The sequence below is a fragment of the Callithrix jacchus genome, chromosome 6 (assembly GCF_049354715.1).
Source record: "Callithrix jacchus isolate 240 chromosome 6, calJac240_pri, whole genome shotgun sequence".
Taxonomy (NCBI): domain Eukaryota; kingdom Metazoa; phylum Chordata; class Mammalia; order Primates; family Cebidae; genus Callithrix; species Callithrix jacchus.
The window spans coordinates 40,659,483-40,676,835 of record NC_133507.1 but is presented as its reverse complement, the minus strand read 5'-3'; the positions used below and the strand labels follow the sequence as shown (position 1 = coordinate 40,676,835).

At 38.2% G+C, this 17,353-nt stretch overlaps 1 pseudogene; it reads left to right on the top strand.

Moving 5' to 3' along the window:
• The first annotated feature begins 2,569 nt into the window (after positions 1-2,569).
• Positions 2,570-3,774, top strand: LOC100393781 (protein ARK2N pseudogene; annotated as a pseudogene).
• Positions 3,775-17,353: the final 13,579 nt, after the last annotated feature.

The window sequence follows — 17,353 nt, the reverse complement described above, 5'->3', positions numbered from 1 at the left end:
CCTGATAGCATTTTACAGTCATGTATGTATCTCCAACTTCCTACATGATCAAAATTGAGGCTCTAACACAATTAATCTGGTTCAAGCATTATAGCAGGGTCTTATTTAGTCTGAGAAATATCTTAGAGTTTAATAAGAATAAGTCCATTTTCTTTTCTTCCTAGATATAAATACAAAAAATATTTATGCTAATTAAAAAAACTCTTCTCCAAGGGTGATAATATCTCTATGTTGTTCACACACAGTCCACTTCTTATTGAATTTCCTTGCAATGTACTGGTACATTGGGATCTATCTTCCAAGGACATTTCCTTAACTTCAATCAAGAATCAATTAGAAATTATTAATTAGTCTGTCATTTATCTGATTTTTTCAGTGCAAATATTTCCTTTGATGGAAGATTCATATCTTCCAACTGATATCTACCCCCCAAAAATGGGAGACTCAAAATCATGCAAGCCATGGTGCCTACTCAAGAGCTTAAAACATCCTAGAAATGGAAACTTTATTAAAAAGAAAAAAAAGAGAGTTGACAAAACATGATACATGGCACTCCATAATGGATACTACTCTGCACTTTGGTGGTATTAGGAACTGAATTATATTTTCCCGCCAAATTCCTGTGTTGAAATCCAACCCACAGTGCCTCAGTATGTGATTATATTTGGAGATGGTCTTTAAAGAGGTTTCTAGGGTAAAATGGGGGTGATTAGTGTCAGCCCTAATCCAATATGGCTGGTGTATTTATTTATAAGAAGTGATTGGGACTTAGACACACATAGCAGAAAGACAACAGGAAAACAAAGAATGAAAATGGCCAACTATTTTATTTTATTTATTTCTGTTTTTTGAAACAGAGTCTCACTCTGTCACCCAGGCTGGAATGCAATGGTGCGATCTTGGCTCACTGCAACCTCCACCACCCGGGTTTAAGCGACTCACTGCCTCAGCCTCCCAAGTAGCTGGGACTGCATGCATGCACCACCATGCCCAGCTAAGTTTTTGTATTTCAGTAGAGACGGAGTTTCACCAGATTGGCCAGGATAGTCTTGATCACCTGACCTCCTGATCGGTCCACCTCAGACTCGCAAAGTGCTGGGATTACAGGCGTGAGCCACCGCACCTGGCCAAAAATGGCTATCTATAAGCTAAGGAGAGAGACTCCAGAAGAAACCAACCAGAAAGACACCTTGATTTCAGACTTACAGCCTCCAGAATTGTGATAAAATCAGTTTCTGTTGTTTAAGCTAACCCAGTCTGTGATACGTTGTTATGGCAAAATAATCAAGTAGAAAAAAAAGGCGTGAAATGTAATCATCAAATATTTTTTCTCATCTGTCTTTTCTAGCTACAATTACAATTCATAATCATAGGATTCTTTTATTGATGTCAACAAATTTGTTCTTTAAGTTTTAATATAGGATACATGAAATATTTTATTAGTATTCATGACTACAACTTGCAAAATTATCTGGGACAATAGATTTATACATTTAAAGTAAAGTTTTTCACTAACAAAACACATTAGTCACAGCTTTTCATATCATTGTACTATACTTGCCTTGCAAAGTTTGTTATAAAGCCTATCTCAACGTAGTAATGGCATTTAAATATAGGTATTTGTAAATAGTACCATTATACTTATCCTAATTTTCTTCTTCCTTTTCTGGATAAGCAGAGTGTCATTCAAGTTTCATGTTGTATCAGTGTTCCTCAAGCAAGTTCCGGGAAAATTTGATTTTTATATCTAGAAATCTTTTCATTCAGATGCAGTAGTATTCAGTAATCCCTTCTTAAGGGTATCTTACCATATGACGAATAGGGTCAATATTATTGTGCTTGAGAAAGTGTTTGGGAGGGTCTTTAATATACTACCTCTATACCAAAGACTCTAAAATTTCCTTTAAGAAGATAACTGGAGTTACTATGATATTGAAAAGGACAAGAACCTATTTTAAAGATATGAAAACCAACTATAATGTAGTTAACTGGAGAGTATGTGTATATTAAATAGTGTCTGAACTCCAGACTTCAACCTGTCTCCAGTTAATAGAGATCCTCTTGACTTCACTCTCAACGAAAAGCCAATGTTTTAAGAAACAGGGAGTTTTAAGACTTTTCTCAGCATAGGAAGATTAATAGACATGATTATAATCAATATGTAGATACATAGATTTTTTTTTAACAATTTACTACTGAATGTCATTAAGAGATATGGCAAATTGCAGACTGAAGCAATAAATTATGACCTATTCTCTTACAGAATCCAAATACAGAAATCAGGAGAATATTAATTTAAAATGCAAATTCAGTTTGGGGGTTGGTGCGTGCCCCAATGGGGTGCACGGAGCCAGCGAGGAGGCACTGAATAGCCACAGAGCACAGCCTTTCTTGACCACGTGGACAAGTAAATTTGAATTCTATTTGCAAGTAAGAATAAGGAAGTGGTATCAAATCCTCCGAGTTCTGATCTCCCAGCCTTGGCCTACATGTTTTTTGTTCACTTTCCTGTTGCATCTTTGATGCCATTTCCTAGAGTCTGCTCCATGATTCAACTTGATATTCTCAAATGAAGATGGAGGAGTCAGTGGGAAAAGTCAGAGAACTCATTGAGTCCAAAGTCCCACCAAGTATATCTGAACAAGAGACAGAAAAGGAGGAAGATGGATCTGTAGAACTGGAATCTCAAATTTAGAAAGATAGTGTAGCAGATTCTACAGTTCTTTCTTCAATGCCTTGCTTGTTGATGGAGCTGAAAAGAGACTTGTCTGAGTCTCAGCATCCACAGAGAGACAAGCCTACAACTGGCTGAGTTTCTGAGAGTGACTCCTCTAATTACTGCATGCTTTCCTCTTTCTCTAGGGGTCACCTGGCTGATTCAGATACGTTGTCTTCCGCAGAAGACAATGAAACCTCTCAGGCAGAAACAGTGGTAGAAGGAGACTCTTCAGCAGTCTGGTGCCACAGTTACAAGCAAGTCTAGGTGGTCCAGATGGGAAAGTGAAACATCCACTATGACTGCCAAGGAAAACCGGCAATACAGTGATAAACAGAATGGCCGAGTCACCAGGGTTAAAGGTCATAGGAGCCAAAAGCACAAGGAGAGGATCAGGCTACTGAGGCACAAACAGAAAGCTGCTACAAGGAAGAAATACAATGGGCTGCAGGACAGTAGTACCAGTGATAGTGACCCTACTTGTGATTCAAGCATGAGCTCATCAGATGATAATGAAGAGGTTTCAAGGAGCAACAAGACAATCACTGCAGAGATACCAGATGGACCTCCAGCTGTAGTTCATTATGATATGCCTGACACCAGCTCTGACCCAGAAGTGGCAAATGTGTACAATTTATTGGCAGCTGCAGTGGTTCAAGAGGACAATAATTCTGGTAGGCGGCTAGGACACAGGCGCTAGCTGGAGAACCAGCCGGCTTCTAGAAGAGCTGAATACAGAGGCAGGTCATTTGGATCCAGGATTCCTAGCAAGTGACAAAACATTTGCCAGCAATGCACCACTCAATGAAAAAATTAATATTGTCTCTTCATATAGTGAAGTAGAGATTGTGGGAGTTCAGGAACATGCAAGGTGTGTTCATCCTCGAGGTGGTATGATTAGTGTTGCTTCATGGAAGCATGGCTCAGGCACACATTATCTTAGCACCAGGCACACACAGTCATGGACTGCTGTGAGTCCCCAGCAGACTTGGACTTCACCAGCAGAAGTTGTTGAGCTTACCTTGGATGAGGTTAGCAGGCATAAATACCTACTGTGATACAATGTCCCTATGTTTCCTCTGCACTGTTCCCTTCCAAAAAAAAAAGAGTGGTAGAATAATGCATAGTAAATACTGATTTTGCCACAAAGGCTTGATACAGATTAATAAAAGTGAAACAAAGCAAACCTTGGCCTCAAAATTATACACTTGTAGCATCTATAAGGATGGAGATAAGATGCCTTTTAAAGGAACAAAAACAAATAAGATGAGACCAAGGAAAGCAAGACCCAGCTAGTATATAAGGAACAACTGAATCAAAACCTAGTTTTTGGATATGGAGGCAGAACTCAGCATTTTCTAAGACAACACTAGAAAAGCATGAAACATTTGGAAGGAGGAAAATGAAACAATGTACATTTTGTTCACAAGCTGCATTTTAGTAAGTATTTCTGTAGCAAAGTCAAACACTATTACAGATATCTCATTCAAATTGAAGACTAGGGAAATTCTAAAAAATATTTTTAAGAAAGTAAGTGGTAAATATTCAGATTACTATTTTTGCTGTAGAAGATATGTAAAATGTTATTGCTATTGTCTGTATTTTATGTGCCAACTATTTTTTTTGTTATTTTGTTTTATTTTAAGATGGAAGTTCACTCTGTCTATAGGCTGGAGTGCAGTGGCGTGATCTCAGCTCCCTGCAACCTCTGTCTCCCAGGTTCAAGCAATTCCCCTGCCTCAGTTTCCCAAGTAGCTGGGACTACAGGCATGCACCACCACTCCCTGATGATTTTTTAATTTTTTAGTAGAGACAGGGATTCACAATGTTGGCCAGAATGGTCTCTATCTCTTGACCTTGTGATCCACCTGTATCGGCCTCCCAAAGTGCTGGGATTGAGGGTGTGAGCCACTGTGCCTGGCCTATATTGTTTTATTTTAATATACACAGAATACATACATACAATTCACTCCAGACTTTTGTCTCTAGCGCATTTTTCAAAAGAGTATGAAGATCCTTAACCAAAATTCTTCTAACCAGGGGGCATTCTATTTACTTTTTTTAATTTTTAATTTTTATTTTTTGAGACAGAGTTTCACTTTGTCTTCCAGGCTGTACTGCAGTGATGTTATCTCAGCTCACTGTAACCTCTGCCTCCAGGGTTCAAGCGATTCTCCTCCTACAGCCTCCTGAGTAGCTGGGATTCCAGGCATCAACCACCACACATGGCTAACTTTTGTTTTGTTTTGTATTTTAGTAGAGACGGCTTTTCACCATTCAGCGAGGCTGGTCTCAAACTCCTACCTCAGGTGATCCACCTACCAGCCTCCCAAAGTAATTGGAATACAGGCGTGAGTTGCTGCGCCTAACCCACCAGGGGGCGTTTTAAAGACCCTGTCCTCAAGTATAGGGAGGAACTATCACCTAGGGTTGAAAAGAATGTAAAACAATTTTTTTCCTGAGAAAATGCTATTTATTTTTTACAGTTAGTAGTTAAATAAAATAGAAAATGACATCATTATTGTGACAACGCAAGAAGTCCACAAATTGATACATGTATTCTACTTGCTGTTTTATCAGTTTTACCTTCTCTTTTTTCTGAGTCTAAAGATAACAGTATCTTTAAAATCATACAATGCCTTCCTCTTAACATTTATAACATCATTCAAAATGATGTTCTGCTTATGGTTTTAGACTTTGCTAATTTACTTTGAATACCTTTATTATTTAATAACATCTAAAGTTTAGTGAAATCTTACTGTATGCCAAACATTTTGTCTGTATTATCTCATTTAGTTCTCTCAATTCCCTAATAATTACTCTCAGTATTTAACAAATAATAAAACTATGATAAAAAAGAGAGTTACCTTACCAATGTCATACAGACAGGAAGCTGGGGAGCTAGATTCTGAGTCCAGGACTGTATGATAGAATTACAGAATTCAGAAATGTGTTTCTCTATACTCTGCAGAATTTCTCTAGAGCCTTCCATTCCCAGGTAACAATAATCTAACTCTCCTTTTAAAAAGGAAGAGTGGGAAGAGTGTTATTGGCTCAGGGAACCAAATCAAAGAGCTGGTAAAGTTTATCTCAAATACAAGTAGATTTTGTGCCTGAAGCAATGCCAGAACTTTCTGTCCCTTACCTATGACTCTGTCAGATATTCCATTCTGTCCTACAGATGAACTTTTTCCCTTCAGGGGATCACCAATGGATATACTGGCAGGCAGTGGTTGTGGCTTTTCCATTAAACCTGCTGAATACATATGACTCTATTTTGTAGTACAGACCCTGTGAGGCACAAAAACCAACCTGCCCTTTCCCTTTTTGAAAAGACAGCACACTCAGTTCATACCAGAGACTGTCTCTCCCCAGTTTGTAAACTGGTATCACCAATAAACCTCCCTTTCTACTATTAGCCATCTGGTAGTCTTTTGGATGACAGCAGTTAAATTTTTTTGTCCCTAAGACAAAAGACTACAAAATGCATTGTTTGTTTTCAGAATGTCAGCTGCCTGCAATTGGTAAGTTTCTGTCACTGTCAGCTGGTTGTTTTCACAATTGTTTTCAGAATCTAGAAAACTAGAGTTGCAACATGTAATTTTTGTATCAGTTAAATATTCAATTATAAAGTTCAGCATTGTGAGATGTGTTTTTGTTGTTATTTTCAGTTAAGCAACTTGTTACAATTTAGAAGGGTCAGGTCGATGTTTTATTTTGCTAGCTACATGAGGATGTGTGTGTCAGAGGCACATGAACCAGAGCAACTCCATCTTGAATAGGAGCTGGGTAAAATGAGGCTAAGGCCTACTGGGCTGCATTCCCAGACAGTTACAGCATTCTAACTTACAGGATGAGATAGGAGGCCAGCACAAGATACAGATCATAAAAACAGGTTGTAGTAAAGAAGTCGACTTTACACACTCAAAACCAAGATGGCCACGAAAATGACCTCGGGTCGCTCTCAGTGCTACACTCTCACCAGCGCCAGGACAGTTTACAAACGCCATGGCAACGTCAGGAAGTTACCCAATAATATCTAGAAAGGGGAGGCATGAATAATCCACTCCTTGTTTAGCATATCATCAATAAATAACCATAAAAATGGGCAACCAGTAGCCCTTGGGGCTGTTCTGTCTATGCAGTAGCCATTCTTTTATTCCTCTACTTTCTTAATAAACTTGCTTTCACTTTACTCTATGGACTTGCCCTGGATTCTTTCTTGCATGAGATCTAAGAACCCTCTCTTGGGGTCTGGATCAGGACCCCTTTCCTGTAATATCTTTCTGGCAATGACAGAAGGGACAATAGTGTGAAACCCCCAGTAAAGGGTGGGGCCCTGTAACATCTTTCTGGCAACCACAGAAGCAACCAGAATGCATAAACTCCTGACTCAAAGGCTAACTCTGGATAAATGGTGGGGTCTGGTAATATCTTTCTGGTGAACCACAGAAGAGATGATACTGAAGATATCCCCACCCCAAAGGAAATTTATCTGTGTGCATCAATTGGCTGACTTTGAGTAAGTGGCGTGCATATACTAGGGTAAAGGATGGGACTGGGTTACAGGCCCAACTTAGGGGAATTAGAGTCTCTCTTAAGACAGAATGGGTTAAAGGCCTCTCTTAATAAAAAACGAGGATGTGTTACCAACCTTGGGCTAGAGGCCCAACTTAGGATGGTTAGAGTCCCTACTAAGATTTTAGGGGTTAGAGGCCCCTCTCAGTGAAGTCTCTCTCCGCTAAGAACAGGTGTGGCACTATGGGATGTTAACTAGGATTCTCTTTGGATCAATCTGCCTTGCATTCTTTGCTGATGGCTATGGGTGGCAAGATGAGGCATGTACAGGATTGTGGGACATGGGGAACTTTTTCCTCCCCAAAAGGAGAAACTTGTGAGTGATGAGACCGCTAGAAAAAATCCCTTCACAATAGTAGCCACCTGAACTTTTCAGTGTTGTTGCAATGAGTGGTCTTTCTCTGGCCTACCTGAGTGCCTCACCTTCCCCACCCTGCCTCAGGCACTGCTACCCCCTCTCTTTCTTTCTCCGTGCAAACTGGTTGAATGGTAAGATTCATGTTTTATCTTCTACAAAGTTTTAATTAAGTGGAAAAAGGACTTACGAGGCTAGTCCTAAGCTGTAGCAATTTTGATGTGCTTTGTGTGTCTTTCTGTGTTGTATAATGTAGTGTATCTAAGGATAAAACACAGGTTTAGGACACCTGTAAGCCTGCTTTTCAAGACAGCCCAGCAAACCGGTCAGTTACAAATTCTGCTGAGGGTCACTGAAAAATACTGGATGAGGTGTCCCTCTTGTCTTGTGTGTCCTTGGGAGCTTGACCTTGTAATCAAGTGGGAGTCCTTTCTCTTGGTCTCTGGCATCTCAATGGCAGCCCAGGTTCAGGGTTCAGTTTCCCACTTAGAGGATGAGTCCTTTTTCTTCTCTCTCTCTGTATATTTATATGTGTTGTGTGTGTGTAATATAAAAGAGATTTAATTGGTTTAAAAATGATAAGAGCTTAAATAAAATACCTTGTCAGAAAAGTAAAAAGTATAATGCCTTTTATTTACTTCATGCAACTTTAGTCATCTTTAGGAAATAAAAACAGCTTTAAATATTGTTGGTAAAATGTAAACATTTGGTCCAAATTATGCAAGTCAGATAGTAAGTTTTCTAAATGCTCTAAGTTTATAAACTGTTTTGACTTTTGAAAATTGTTCAATTTGGGCCAGGCGCAGTGGCTCACGCCTATAATCCCAGCACTTTCGGAGGCTGAGGCGGGTGGATCATGAGGTCAAGAGATCGCAGAAATCCTGGTCAAGGAGGTGAAACCCCATCTCTACTAAAAATACAAAAATTAGCTGGACATGGTGGTGCGTGCCTGTAGTCCCAGCTACTCAGGAGGCTGAGGCAGGAGAATTGCTTGAACCCAGGAGGCGGAGGTTGCGGTGAGCCGAGATCATGCCATTGCACTCCAGTCTGGGTAACAACAGCGAAACTCTGTCTCAAAAAAAAAAAATTGTTCAATTTACCTACCTTAGAGACAGTAGATTCTGGATAAGGCCTGGAGACATGCACAGTTAGCCATGCTCCTAGTTAAGCTGGAGTCAGCCCTTACCTGCACTTCTGCCTGGTGTATCCTAGGCTAGGCCCTACACCTGGTACATTATTAGCATCCTGAACTTACCAAGGTTTTCACTAAAAGTAAGTCACTAAGGGTTAACAGTATAAGATGTTTTTGAGACTACTGAAGAAACAGTTCTACCTGCAAGGTGTATAAGGAAAGTAGAACGTACATCTGGTAAAAGTTTATAAGAAGGTATGGGAATGTAAATTTTCTTGCCTGGCTTGAAGAGTTAAAGGATTATTTTAAGTTAGGATAAAGCTGAAGGTCTAAGAAAATGGTGGAAGGTTTGTGAAAATTAATTGTAAAAGAGATTCTGTGTGTAAACATATTACCTAAAAATAAAGGGGTTTTATACAGTTTGTGTGTAAATTATACATTGGGATAAAAGCACCACATATTTTTCTTAGAACAAAAATCTGCTTATAATCTACTCTTTAATAAAAATTTGTGAAGGTTTATAAAAAGTTTCTGAAAATCTTACCTTATTGTCAAACTAATTAAGATTAAATGCATTTGTCTATCAGGTTTTACTAAGAATTGGGTTTGACCTTAATAATGCACTACTGCAACACTGGAATTTGGCTTATTTGGTATAAAAGTTATACAAAAAGCATCATCAAATATAAAATGGTATGTGGATTTCTTTGAGTTGTATTTGTATAAATGTGTTATTGGTATATGTTCCAAAATTATGGGATACTCCTATAAGTCTGATGAATTAGTGTATGTTATTAACAATTGCTAAATAAAATCATTGTATGATACAGAGATAACCAAATCTTCTTATCAATTGTGTCTTTGACTGTGGCTGCCCTAAAACATTTTGTCAGCCAAAGACAATTGCTGTCCTGTTTTGGTCCTCTTTGGAGGTCGTTTTTAATCAACCGTAGAATTCTAGTAACTGCTCTTAAATGCAGATTTCTGACAACTTTGGAGATTATAACATCAGAATAAATGAAAAAAAATCGTTTAGTACTCTCATGAAGAGCTGAAATATTCATGAATATCAAACAGAACAGGAGCTAACTGCATGGCATAAACTAAAGAAGTCTGAAATAGTGTTTTTGATTTTGCTTTAAACATTGCTGATTCTTTGTTTTTTCAGTGTAAAGAAACTTTTAAGCTATTTATGGCTTTTAACAACTGAGTAACGTAAACTCCTGTGAACAAAATTTGAAGTATATTTGTTTCTCTATACCTGATTTCTCCAAAATGTGGACACTGTTTGTGAGAATTGTCAATATAGTTATTTGCATAAGAGCAATAAGAATCTGTTTGCTGTGATAACAGGATACAGTTGAAAAACCTGTATATTTTCCAAGGCTTTGCCTTGAATGGTGTTCTTTCCTTTAAGGAATCAAACTTCACTTGTAAAGCCAATAAAAGCCCTTTGGAGAACTGGCCTCATACCTTGCCTATACAATCTCTGTACAGAGTTTCTGACCTGTGATAAGTAAAGAATGTCACTTTCTAACGGGTCTAGGAGCCCCAAGTTATCTTGGTACCCCAAGAGGAGAGGAATTTTTCTAACTTATGGGTATTAGAGGGTACAACCCCACGGCAGGGCTCAGCTCTAAAAAATAGTCTTATCTGGCCAGGCATGGTGGCTCACGCTTGTAGTCCCAGCACTTTGGGAGGCCAAGGTGGGCTGATCATGAGGTCAGAAGTTCAAGACCAGCCTGGCCAAAATAGTGAAACTTCGTCTCTACTAAAAATACAAAAAATTAGCTGGACGTGGTGTCAGATGCCTGTAGTCCCAGCTATTCAGGAGGCTGAGGCAGGAGAATCACTTGAACCTGGGAGGCAGATTGCAGTGAGCATGGAGATTATGTCATTGCACTGCAGCTTGGGCCACAGTGTGAGACTCCATCTCAAAAAAAAAAAAAAAAAGATAAAAAAGAAGAGAAAGAAAGAAAACCTTATCTAAGATTCTTTCTATGGAAGAGTTCCATCAAAGCCAATATCAAAAATGCTTATGTAAAAAATAATCATTCTTACTGTACTTTTTATAAATAATCAGGCCAAGTGTAATAAAACAAATCTGTTCTACCATGATTTGCCTTTAGTATAAATGGAAAACTGGAGAGAGAAATTATGTTTCAAAAACTATGGTATACTTGTTATTAAATTTTAGTCTCATTATTTGTTTTTAAGTTTGTTTCTGCATTTTAGGCTAACCCTGCTTGTTCCTGTGAACCAACCAGTGATTTCTAGTTGCTCTTCAGAAGAAACAAGGGATACATAATGTAAAAATCTGGATCAATGTTCTAATCTTGGGCATATTGTAATCTGCTAGCAACCTTACATCAGTTTGATTCCAACAGTTGCTCAGTTCATAGAAAGCCTTCTAATTTAGTTTACTTGGAATAATTTTACCTATTTGGTTTACTCTTGTGGAATATATTGCTGTTGCACTCTTTGTGTAGGAATGCAGAACAAACTTACTGAGTGTTTTCTTAAATTGAACAGTTATTAATCTTCCCAATATCATCTTTCATCTGAACTGGGAGTTACAAATGGTCCTCACCATACCAATGTTTTCTGACTGAGCTTCCTACTACCCTGAAAACAAGAGACCCTAGTAGTTAGGCAGGATTATCATTGCCCCTTTTCAGCCTAAAGTAGTTACAGAACGGGATTTTATTCCTCTGCAACCCTTAGCATTAACAGTTCTCTTATAAAAGGTTAGGGGGTGAAGGTGGGAGTGGTGACTCATGCCTGTAATCCCCACACTTTGGGTGGCTGAGATGGTAGGATCACTTGAATTCAGGAGTTCGAGACTAGCCTGACCAACATGGTCAGGCTATCTCTACTAAAACTACAAAAATTAGCTGGGCATGTGGCAGGTGCTGTAATCCCAGTTACTCAGGAGGCTGAGGCAGGGAGTCTTGAAGCTGGAAAGTGGAGGTTGCAGTGAGCCGAGATCACACCATTGCACCCCTACCTGGGCAACAAGAGCGAAACTCCATCTCATAAATAAATAAATAAATAGGAGGGGTGAAATGTCAGAGGCGTGTGAACCAGGGCAATTCCATCTTGAATAAGAGCTGGGTAAAATGAGGCCGAGACCTACTGGCCTGCATTCCCAGACACTTAAGGCATTCTAACTTACAGGATGAGATGGGAGACTAGCATAGGACACAGGTCATGAAGACGTTGCTGACAAAAAGTCTGCAGTGAAGAAGCTGGTATTGCACTACCAAAACTAAGATGGCCACAAAAATGACTTCTGGTCGTCCTAAGTGCTATATTCTCGCCAGTGCCATGATAGTTTACAAATGCCATAGCAACATCAGGAAATTACTCTATGTAGTCTAGAAAGGGGAGACATGAATAATCCACCCCTTGTTTAACATATCATTAAAAAATAACCATAAAAATGGGCAACCAGTGGAGTACAGGGTAAAGTAATGGGACAGGGAGATTAAGAAACTGTATTATGATGATTCTGTTTCTTGGTGGGGGTCTTTAAACCAGTTGGCACCAACTATTTCATTGGAATTTGGAATCTGAAAAACATCTTAAGCAATTCTTAAACAAAAGACCTATGACTTCAATGTCAGAATTAAGTCAGAAATCCCATCTATAGAAACAAAGGGAATGAAAATGTCAGTATCTAGCTCTACATAACTTTTTGTTATAGAAAGTAGGTCAAAGTGAAGCCTGATATGTGCTTAATGCTATTTCTTTCCAGAATTCTTGTTATCCCTGTAAGGTGACTTCAATACAATGTTTGCTCCATAAATAGTAATAATTTTTACCTGTATTTATCCATACTTACCCATAAATATTAACTGTATAATATGTATGTTTGCCTGACAAAGAGGAAAGTAAGGAAGAATTCAGGAAGAGGCTTGTGAGAGGAATAAGAACAAATTAGAATTCTTTGCAATTTTGCCTGTTTTGTGGTGGCAGTCAACATGACCCACAAAACAAATTGCATCAGACTTTTACTACTCCAAGTTTTCTGTAAGAGTCATCATTCTAAAATGCATATAAAATCATGATCATCCTGAACTAGTTACCTTTAGCCAACAGAATAAAATCCAAATGGTTTAGAAAGGCATCTGTTCAACCTGAATTAATCTACAAATTTAATGCATTCTGATTTAAATCTCAGCAAAGCTTTTCTGGGAGCCTGATGGCTTGACTTAAAACATATATTGAAGAACAAAAGGTAAAAAAAAAGTTAAAAAAAATTAAGAAGGAAAGAGAAACAGGAATATTGACCTGCTATGGTTAAAATGTTGTGTTCCCCCAACTTCATCTGTGGAAATCCCAACCCCAAAGGTGATAGTATTAAGAAGTGGGACCTTTGGGAGGTAACTGGATTAGTGCCTTCAGAAAAAAAAAAAAAACAGTGAGGGAGCTTTTAACTCCTTCCACTGTGTGACATGGTAAAAGCTCCATAAAACTGCATACCTCAACCGTACGTAGGCTTTCTGTTGAAACTGAAAGGTTATTCACATAACCCAAATGTGAATACGTAATTAAGGACTGTAATTTCCACCCTAGCAGACAATGTAAACAAATGCTAATCTTGACTTTTATGAACCACTTAAGTAACAATCAGAATGTCAACAAGTCCCCTGGCCCTGGGAGAGTCCAGAGCCCCTCACCCTCATCTTCACCCAGGAATCCACTGGAATGTCCGGAGCCCCTCACCCTCGTCTCCGCCCAGGAGGTGATTTACAGAATCCACTAGCCCTCAAAACGTCTGAATCCCCTCACCCCCACCCCTGCCCCTCACCCTCACTCCTGAGGTGGTTTTACAGGTATAAAAGGTCTTGACACCCTCCTTTCCGGGCCACGGGTTGGAGAGACGCGAGTCCTCCAAGGCCACCGGCAATAAAGACCCTGCAATTTGGCATACTTTTGTCTTGGTGTTGACTTTTTATGCTCAGGCCAGTACAACAACTGTGTGCAGATACTCCAAAAAAAGCACCGTTCTATAAATGAGGAAATGGCTCTCATCAGAAACAAAATCTGCTGGTGTTTTGAACTTGAACTTCCCAGCCTTTAAAATGACAAATTTCTGTTGCTTGCAAGCCACCCAGTTTATGGTGTTTTGTTATAACAGCCTGACAAACCAAGACATAACCCAATCAGAAAACGTCATTATTTTAAAGATGTAGTATTTAAAATTGTATGGTAGTCATTATAATTAAATAAAACAAAACGCTACAATTAGTTATAATTATAACTAATTATAACAAAATACTACATTTATAACCATACCATTTTAAATTCTACATTGCTGGGAGACAAACAATTAATGAAACAGAATACAGATATTTGGCAATTGGCATTTTTAACAAAAGTAAAATGAACTATTTTATAAATAGTGCTAGAAAAATCAGTAATTCATATGAAAGAAAATGATCTTATTTTTCTATGTTATTTCATGCACAAAAATAAATTCCAAGTGAGTAAATATTTTAATATAAAAATCAACTTTTATCAATTCTGGAAGTAAGGGTAGTAGCTTATTTTTAGGACTCCAGTTCAAATGAATTTATTAAACAAACATAAAATGTGTAATCTCCAATAAAAAAGATAGATGGATAACTTTGACTACATGAAAATTTAAAACTTTACTACTAAAAGTGGCCTTATAAAATGTTAAAAGATTGGGAGGCCGAGGCAGGTGGATCACGAGGTCAATAGATAGAGACCATCCTGGTCAACATGGTGAAACCCTGTCTTCTACTAAAAGTACAAAAAATTAGTTGGGCATGGTGGCGTGTGCCTGTAATCCCAGCTACTCAGGAGGCTGAGGCAGGAGAATTGCCTGAACCCAAGATGCGGAGGTTGCAGTGAGCCGAGATCGCGCCATTGCACTCCAGCCTGGGTAACATGAGTGAAACTCAGTCTCAAAAAAAAAAATGTTAAAAGAGAAGTCTAGTCATTACTAGTATTTGAAAAATAAGAATCAATAAGATAAAGAAAGAGTCTAATTAAAACAAAAACAACAACCAAAAAGGATAGGAACAGGCAGACTGCTAAATGAGAAACTCAAGTAGCTCATACAGAGATGAAAAGCTGCAAATCGTTCTACTATAAGGACACATGTACACGAATGTTCATTGCAGCACTGTTTACAATAGCAAAGACCTGGAATCAACCCAAATGCCCATTGATAATAGACTGGATTGGAAAAATGTGGCACATATACACCATGGAATATTATGCAGCAATCAGAAATGATGAGTTCGTGTCGTTTGTAGGGACATGGATGAATCTGGAGAACATCATCCTCAGCAAACTGACACAAGAACAGAAAATGAAACACCGCATATTCTCACTCATAGGTGGGTGATGAAAAATGAGAACACATGGACACAGGAAGGGGAGTACTAAACAGTGGGGTCTATTGGGGGGAAAAGGGGAGGGCCAGTGGGAGGGGGAGGTGGGGAGGGATAGCCTGGGGAGAAATGCCAAATGTGGGTGAAGGGGAGAAGAAAAGCAAAGCACACTGCCATGTACCTACGCAACTGTCTTGCATGCTCTGCTCATGTACCCCAAAACCTATAATCCAATAAAAAATTAAAAAAAAAGAAAAGCTGCTCAATCTTTCTAGAAATTAGAGAAATGAAAAACAAGACCACAATAAAATGTGATTCATATTCATCAAATTGGGAAACATTTATTGAAATGCCTTATATTGGAAAGGAAGTGAATATCCTCATTCATTGCTGAAGGAAGTATACATTTCCTCTGGAAATAAATTTTGCAGTATCTCATAAAGTTGGAGGTGTACATGATCTAAGACCCAAACTTTAACTCTTAGGAATGCATTCTAGAGAAAGTCTCACATTTTTATATAAGACATATGTATGAGAATGATTTTTTAAATCATTTTGTGATATGTAAGATGTTATTATCCAGCACCCATTCTACATTATTACCGATATTAACTCTTTTCAGCTTCACAATAACTCGCTGAAGTAGATCCTGATTTTATCCTCCTTTATTGTTGAAGAACTTGAGACACAAAAGAGGAAGAAATTTGCCATGTTCATAGAGCTGATAAGTGGTGGAACAGATTTTAAAGCAGACAGTCTGGTCCCAGAGTCCATCCTCCTCACCCATATGTTTTAACAGCTCTTACGCCTAAAAGGAAAAATTTAGTAACATCTTAAATTTCCATCAACAAAGAACAAAGAACTAAATGAGTATAAGGATATAACAGAAAATTTTACAGTTTCATCTATCAACAAGGACAAACTGGGAGTGGTGGCTCATGTCTGTAATCCCTGTTTTTTGGGTGGATGATGTGAGAGGACTGCCTGAAGCCATAAATTTGAGACCAGCTTGGCAATATAGTGAGGCCTACCTCTTACTATACAATAAAAGAAAAAATTGCTGGGTGGGATGGCATGCACCTGTAGGCTCAGCTATTCAGGAGGCTAAAGCAGGAGGACTGATTGAGTTCAAGAGTTCAAGGCTGCAGTTTTCTATAATACTGCCAGTGCACTCCAGCCTGGGTAACAGAGGGAGACTCCAGACTCCATCTCAAATACGAAGACAAACAAACAAACAAACAAACAAAAACACAGGAAAAAATCTTGAAAAAAATTACAGTTGAGTATATCAATTTGATGTTATTTATACATTTTTATGCATTTATACATCATTTAAAAATAAACAAAATGTATTATTTTTGGATATATATAATAAAGTAAATATGTTATATATAAGAAATAATATCAAATTCTGGTTAACAGTTAGTGGAAGTTATCAATTATACATCAGTAAATATGGAGGAAAAAATAAAGCAATGAAATTAATTTAACAGCAGAAAAGGAAAAAAAAAATTAATGAAGGAAATATGGCCAGTGAGGAGTATAGAAGAAATTTCAAATATATTGTAAGGTTAAAAAGAAAGAATTTGAAGAAAGTCTGGCATAACATTAATGTCTGTCAAAATTAGGAGGTAGATACTCAAATGTTTCTTAAATTATTTTGTATAATTTCCTGTATGTGTATATTATAATGATACTACTACTAGTAAAAATCATTAAAAATTTCAACTTGACACTCACTATGCAACTTTCTCCTGTTTCCTGGTTGCTCCAGATTTGTGAAGCAGGTTGATGTGGTGTTTTCAGGGAGGAAATCCCGTCTTCTCCCAAGTCCTACCGTTTTATTCCTAACAGTGTTTTACATTTGGGCACCTAAGGACTCATCACATTGTGAGCTTTATCTACTCTCCTTATGATGGGTGCTGGATACAAAATGGCCTCTAATCTTGGTCACACGTGGTGCCAGCCCAGCTCTCCCTACCACTGTCATTCTTGGCTCTGATTCCTACCCCAGTCATCATGGTGAGTTTTCTTGGGGACTGTCTAGTGTCCTTTGTGTTTTTAAGGAAGGACCAGCTGAGACCATAAAAGTGATTATAATAAGACTCAACCATAAAAGACAATGATTCTTATACCCATTTTCCTTCAAGTCTCCTCAGGTATTATGCAAATTTTTATCTATACTTTTCAGAAAACTTTGAAGA